This window comes from Ovis canadensis, chromosome 1 (assembly GCF_042477335.2).
Source record: "Ovis canadensis isolate MfBH-ARS-UI-01 breed Bighorn chromosome 1, ARS-UI_OviCan_v2, whole genome shotgun sequence".
Taxonomy (NCBI): domain Eukaryota; kingdom Metazoa; phylum Chordata; class Mammalia; order Artiodactyla; family Bovidae; genus Ovis; species Ovis canadensis.
In genome coordinates, this window is record NC_091245.1 from 133,624,369 (window position 1) to 133,630,115 (window position 5,747).

General features: G+C 38.0%; 1 non-coding gene across 1 annotated transcript; it reads right to left on the reverse strand.

Annotated features, from left to right (window-relative positions):
• Positions 1-776: 776 nt before the first annotated feature.
• LOC138431362 (U6 spliceosomal RNA) lies at positions 777-883 on the reverse strand. The gene has a single exon (XR_011253629.1). It is a non-coding gene; the product is annotated as a U6 spliceosomal RNA (small nuclear RNA).
• Positions 884-5,747: the final 4,864 nt, after the last annotated feature.

Below are 5,747 nucleotides of genomic sequence, written 5' to 3' on the forward strand. Positions count from 1 at the left end.
TCCAAATCAGGTGGAAGAATAATAATGACTTTCAGTTTATTTTGCCAATAAACAGCAATTTAGAAAAAGGTATGGAAATAATGGAAATAAATGTCTCAACATGAGCTCTCAGAAACATACTCATATAATTTTGTCCCTCCAGTAAAGGAATTCTGTTTGGGGGTGTGGTGCATATATGATTTAGTGAAAGTTTGAAATCCTGTATTTTGTATCTCTAAAGTATTGGAGAATAGTTAGAGCAATCTGTGGTATTCATTTTAGCTTTTCTTCTAAGGATCAAAACTGAACCACCAATTTATGATGAGCTCTTAGGCATTCAGATGTATTTGGTTTTCCTTGGTTGGTTCAGTTGAGTGGATGGAATTGCACTGGAATTGCCATTGAGTGGATGGAATTATTATTTGAATCCAAGAATACAATATGGTTTAAAAGCATTTGAGTGAATAAGTCACTTTAGCAATTCCTGTTGCTGCTGAAGTTCCCAGTCAGCTATTTTGTAAAGTAACCTGCTTGCAACATTGGCAACAAATTTGATTAGTAAATATTTGCTTATCTGACAGATCCAATGTGCTTTTTCTTTCTTTTAAAAATTTATTTATTTTATAGTTGAAGGATAATTGCTTTACAGAATTTTGTTGTTTTCTGTCAAACCTCAACATAAATCAGCCATAGGTATACACATGTCCCCTCCCTCTTGAACCTCCCTCCCATCTCCCTCCCCAATCCACTCTCTGGGTTGATACAGAGCCCATGTTTGAGTTCCCTGAGTCATACAGAAAAATAAGGAATGCTTCACAGATTTCTGTGTCATCTTTGCACAGGGGCCATGCTAATCTTCTCTGGATCATTCCAATTTTAGTATATGTGCTGGTGAAGTGAGCACCCAATGTGCTTTTGACAAGTATAACATATTAGGAAGAAAAAGACTTTTATTCAGAAATGTTTCTACCCAGTTTGAAACATAGTCAAGCTTTCTGGGCTCTGGACTGAAAATGCTTAATGTGGTCACTGAATGTGTCAGGACTCATCTCAGAGGTCCTAGAGTTTTCAGAAATCTGGGAGCAGAGAACAGATAAGATATGATATGAAATGTATAAAAAAAGAATGGAAAAGGCAGTCCTTTATTTCTTAAAACATTGACATGAATTTTACTTAAAGAGCTGATGTTTGAAAGAGACTCATGGACACAGAAAACAAACTTACAGTTACCAAAGGGAAAGATGGGAGGGGAGAGGGATAAATTAGGAGGCTGGGATTAATTTATATACTCTATATGTGTAAAATATGTAAGTAACATGGACCAACTGTATGACACAGGGAACTATACTCAGTTAAAGTAATAACCTATAAGAGAAAAGTACGTATGCAGAGGACATCATGAGAAACGCTGGGCTGGAAGAAGCACAAGCTGGAATCAAGATTGCCAGGAGAAATATCAATAACCTCAGATATGCAGATGACACCACCCTTACGGCAGAAAGTGAAGAGGTGCTAAAAAGCCTCTTAATGAAAGTGAAAGAGGAGAGTAAAAAAGTTGGCTTAAAGCTCAACATTCAGAAAACTGAGATCATGGCATCTGGTCCCATCGCTTCATGTCAGATAGATGGGGAAACAGTGGAAACAGTGTCAGATTATTTTTCTGGGCTCCAGAATCACTGCAGATGGTGATTGCAGCCATGAAATAAAAAGATGCTTACTCATTGGAAGGAAAGTTATGACCAACCTAGGTAGCATATTCAAAAGTAGAGACATTACTTTGCCAACTAAGATCCAGACGTCTAGTCAAGGCTATGGTTTTGCCAGTGGTCATGTATGGATGTGAAAGTTGGACTATGAAGAAAAGTGAACTCTGAAGAATTGATGCTTTTGAACTGTGGTGTTGGAGAAGACTCTTGAGAATCTCTTGGCCTGCAAGGAGATCCAACCAGTCCATCCTAAAGGAGATCAGTCCTGGGTGTTCATTGGAAGGACTGATGTTGAAGCTGAAACTCCAATATTTTGGCCAGCTCATGCGAAGAGTTGACTCATTGGAAAAGACTCTGATGCTGGGAGGGATTGAGGGCAGGAGGAGAAGGGGACGACAGAGGATGAGATGGTTGGATGGCATCACCGACTCGAGGGACACGAGTTTGGGTGAACTCCGGGAGCTGGTGATGGACAGGGAGACCTGGCGTGCTGTGATTCATGGGGTCACAAATAGTCAGACACGACTGAGTGACTGAACTGAGCTGAACTGAACTGAATGTGTAAGAGGAACACAGGCAGCACAGAGAGGGGATTTTTCATGTGTGCCTCTGTGCTATGCTGCAGTACTGAGAAGAATCTAAATCACATTTCCTGTAATGTCCCAAGACTGAATGTTATATGTTTGACTAAAAAAAAAAAGCATGTTGAGAAAAAGAAACCAAGATGTCTTTTATGCTAAGGAATGGGACTTTGAGACACACTTCAGAGAACAATGTGGGTGGGGAATTTTTAAATGAATTATCCACCTGCAACGTATTCAAAAATTTTTGATCAAGACAGTCCTTTGAGTTTTAGTAACACATGGGATTTCACACTTTCTCTGAGCAATTTGAGTTTCCTTCTCAGAATCTTTTAACTGCTTAGCTTGAATTGTATTGTGTCATAAACTGAAAAATTTATGGGCTCAAATGTGAATTTATTCTTTAAAAAAGGTAGGAAAATAATCTTATAAAATTATTTTAATTATATTTTTATTATGAAGTAAAAATATTGCATAAGGTTTGAAAATTCTTATTAAATGTTGTACTCAATGGAAAAAAATTTTTAAATAGGTAAAATAGATTCTAGTACACCACTGTTCCATCCATACTTGAGATTATGAATTAAAATCTACATATTATAGAAGATAGATTATCAGAAATGGTATTTTAAAGTTAATTGATCAAAGTGCATCTTATTTGTGTTATTAAAAATTCAAGTATAAGAAACTGTATTCAGAATTGAGAGAAAAACACAAGACACCAAAGAAATCATTGGTGAAAAATGATTTACTATCAATACAAAAATCAAAATCATAAAATTTAATGGATCTTATCCTAGGAAACCTTTTTAAAGAATTAGTCAGTTTTAAGAAGTTAAAGCATAAGATAAGTTAGTTCTTTTCAATTAATATTAAAGAATGTACTTAGTATAAACCAGAGCTTTGTTACATAAAAACGTGGGTTAGTGTAGAATATCATAGCTTAAAGGAGAATATTAGACATTTTTGATATTGCTTCTGTGTATCTCTTTCTAAAATTCTGTTGAAAGGAAGACGCTTCTGTGGGTAGCAGGCAATTATATTGTTAACTTAAATATTTAGAAAAGATGACTTGGATGTTACTCATGAACAAGTTTGAAAGTGCTTGATCTTACAACAATTAGCATGAGTCAACATGGATTTTTGATCAATCAATCTGATCAAATGAATTGACTTTTTAAAAATGGAAATAACCATAGTCATAGGTAATCCCATTCAAGAAAATAGAAACAAAAAAAAAAAACCAAAAAAAAAAAAAAACACCCAAAAATACCACCTGTCTAGACATAATTGCTTTTATAGTTGCTATTTGATTTTAGAATTCCTGGAATATAGTAATAGCACCTACTATTTGCTGGGCAGCTACTTTATGCCAGACACTTTTCTAGAAACCTTTCATTACTTCTGATTAACTTCTCAAAAAGTCATGGGGCCGTTATCCTCATATTACAGATTAAAAAAATGGTGTCTCTGTTTAAATGGCTTGTCCCAGATTATACTGTAAGTGGCAGAGGTGGAGTTGAGATTTGTCTTTTTCTGAAACCTCTGTTTCCTGCCTCAACCTTGGACTGCCTCACCTAAGGTCAAAGACAACACTGGGCCTAGGACGACCAGTTCTTTCTGTTGACCCATGAAAGAGGGATTTGGAATGTGGGACTTTCAGAGCTAAGCTTGAGAAAGTCTCGGGCAAACCCAGGTGAATTGGTTATTGTATCTGTAGGCATGCTCTTCTGACTAGCGCACACTCAGGAAGGCCATACTGCTATGTTAGAAGCTTCCTATTCCTGTTAGATTATCTGCACTGGTGAGGCCATTTCTTTAACTAACAGGATAAAACCAGAGAGCTACCTGCCAGAATAGTTGGATAACTGTGTTGACCAGCTCTTAACACACAGGGAGAACTGAGCTTGCTATCTATCGATCAACCCCAACTTTTAGCATAACTTCAGAGCTTGCAGCTAAAATTGGTTCAAGACATATTATCATAAATCTCTAATGTAGGACAAAAGGGAGCAAAAAAGATGAAAACAAAAATTTATAAATTTTAAAACGAAGTCTAGCATATACTTTTCAAGTACAGTTCATAGAAAGGATCAATTACTAGACAAACTTCAAGCAAAACAACAAGAACAATAACAGCAACAGGAGAAAGATGTATTTTCATCCTTTGTGTTTAATTCAAAGAGAATCAGGGTGTTCTCTGATTAAAATGTGCTTTCATTTTTCATTTTTATTTTTAATATGTTACAATGTTGTATTAACTTCAGTGTACAGAAAAGTGATTCAGTTATATATGTATATTAGAGTGGGTAGCCATTTCCTTCTCCAGGGGGTCTTCCCAACCCAGGGATCAAAGCCGGGTTTCCTGAACCTCAGATAGATTCTTTACCATCTGAGCCACCAAGAAAGTCCATAAATACCATGCATATATTCTTTTCCATTCAGTTTAGTCGCTCAGTCGTGTCTGACTCTTTACAACCCCATGAACCATAGCACACCAGGCCTCCCTGTCCATCACCAACTCCTGAAGTCCACCCAAACCTATGTCCTTTGAGTCGGTGATGCCATCCAACCATCTCATCCTCTGTCGTCCCCTTCTCCTCCTGCCCTCAATCTTTCCCAGCATCAGGGTCTTTTCAAATGAGTCAGCTCTTCACATCAGGTGGCCAAAGTATTGGAGTTTCAGCTTCAGCATCAGTCCTTCCAATGAACACCCAGGACTGATCTCCTTTAGGATGGACTGGTTGGATCTCCTTGCAGGCCAAGGGACTCTCAAGAGTCTTCTCCAGCACCACAGTTCAAAAGCATCAATCCTTTGGTGCTCAGCTTTCTTCACAGTCCAACTCTCACATCCATACATGACTACTGGAAAAACCATAGCCTTGACTGGATGGACCTTTGCTGACAAAGTCATGTCTCTGCTTTTTAATATGCTGTCTAGGTTGGTCATAACTTTCCTTCTAAGGAGTAAGCATCTTTTAATTTCATTGCTGAAATCAGCATCTGCATTGATTTTAGAGTCCAGAAAAATGAAGTCAGCCACTGTTTCCATTGTTTCCCCATCTATTTGATGTGAAGTGATGGGACCGGATGCCATGATCTTCGTTTTCTTAATGTTGAGCTTTAAGCCAACTTTTTCACTCTCCTCTTTCACTTTCATCAAGAGGCCCTTTAGTTCTTCTTCACTTTCTGTTGTTAAAAGATGTTGAGTATAGTTCCTTGTGCTATACAGTCGGCCCTTGTTGCTTACTTATTTGATATAAAGTGGTGCTGTGTGCTTAGTCACTCAGTTGTTTTCCACTCTTTGTGGCCCCATGGACTGTGGCCTCCCAGGCTCCTCTGTCCATGGGGATTCTCCAGGCAAGAATGCTGGAATGGGTAGCCTATCCCTTCTCCAGGAGATTTTTCCCACCCAGTAATTGAACTGGGGTCTCCTGCATTGCAGGTGGATTCTTTACCAGCCGAGCTACCAAGGTATGTA